Source organism: Halyomorpha halys, unplaced genomic scaffold (assembly GCF_000696795.3).
Source record: "Halyomorpha halys isolate HHAL.00 unplaced genomic scaffold, Hhal_1.1 Scaffold184.1, whole genome shotgun sequence".
NCBI lineage: Eukaryota > Metazoa > Arthropoda > Insecta > Hemiptera > Pentatomidae > Halyomorpha > Halyomorpha halys.
This window is the reverse complement of record NW_027105747.1, coordinates 568,370-569,693: the sequence shown is the minus strand read 5'-3', so window position 1 is coordinate 569,693 and position 1,324 is coordinate 568,370.

The following is a 1,324-nucleotide window of genomic DNA, read 5'->3' as shown; positions in this document are numbered from 1 at the left end:
TAACTCATTATTACAAATAAAAACTGGATCAGCATTGGTAATAACGCATACTTACTACCTTCAACCGTTCCTTAAACCTTGAGCTCATTGAACTTTTATTCAGATCCGGATAATTTACCTTCAAGAAGATATTTTTCCAGGTTTCAAAACTTTCATTTAATTCCTCCCACCTTGGGTTTCTCAATATAGACATTGATTATCTCCTTAATTTTCATCAGACCGTTTTTAGACAACCGTTTGCTCATTATTAATTTCTGAAAATTCATTTTCCTTTAACTCTTGCGACTCTCTCCTTCCTTTCACAGGCAAACTATAACTATTTAAATCTCTTAATTGATCACTTTATAAGAAATCCTACAGCGACTGATGACTGAGCCAAACATAATTACTCTGATTGACCTGTAACTACTTTTTACAAGACTCTACTATAAAAGATAAACTTTAACCATTCTGCAAGCTTTACCCCTATGAAAGTATACTAAACTTACTAATTATAATAAAAATATTACTGAATGTAACTTTTATTGCCCAAACTCTTCAAGATTTCTGTATGACCTCAGCAACCTGTTTTACTCCTTAGTAATATGTAATAAGAATTGTTTTTTTGGTTTATTTTTTTCAAACATAATTACATTCTATTATAACGTGTTTAAGTTTCTAAATATATAATGAATGTATAGGCTTCGTCTTTTCCTTTTTACTATCTTTTTCATGTCTGCCATTTTGGATTCATACTCAAGATACATGAGAGCTTTATCTATTTCAAAAAATACTCATATTTAAACAAATGCTTATTATTGATTAATTAATAAATATTCTCATAAACAAATATTTAGTTTTCATAAAAATATGATCAAAGGAAGGCAAGTGATATTGTTAACTGAATCATATTTTTTAAGCTAAATGCAGGTAAAATAAATGTAACCAAATAAATATGCAATTAAAAAAAATTAGATACAGTCATACAATACTTGCTCTCAAATAAAATAAATAAATAAAAAATGTGATTATTTTCTTAAATGCATTACTTAATTCATCACAAAAATAGTAAATATTTCTATCCCGAATTTCTATTAATATTTGGTGGTCTAATAGACAGAATTATTATTAAAAAAAAAATACTATTTCCACTTTATTCATTAAAAAAATATATATATAGACACAAATACTGATATTAACATTATAATGTACTTCAAATATTTAATGTTGTTATAAAAACTTTTTAGAAAATAAATAAAACGACTGACTTCAGGTGTTTTAAGCAGATTATTTCTCTCTCTCTCTCTCTCTCTCTCTCTCTCTCTATATATATCTCTCTCTCTCT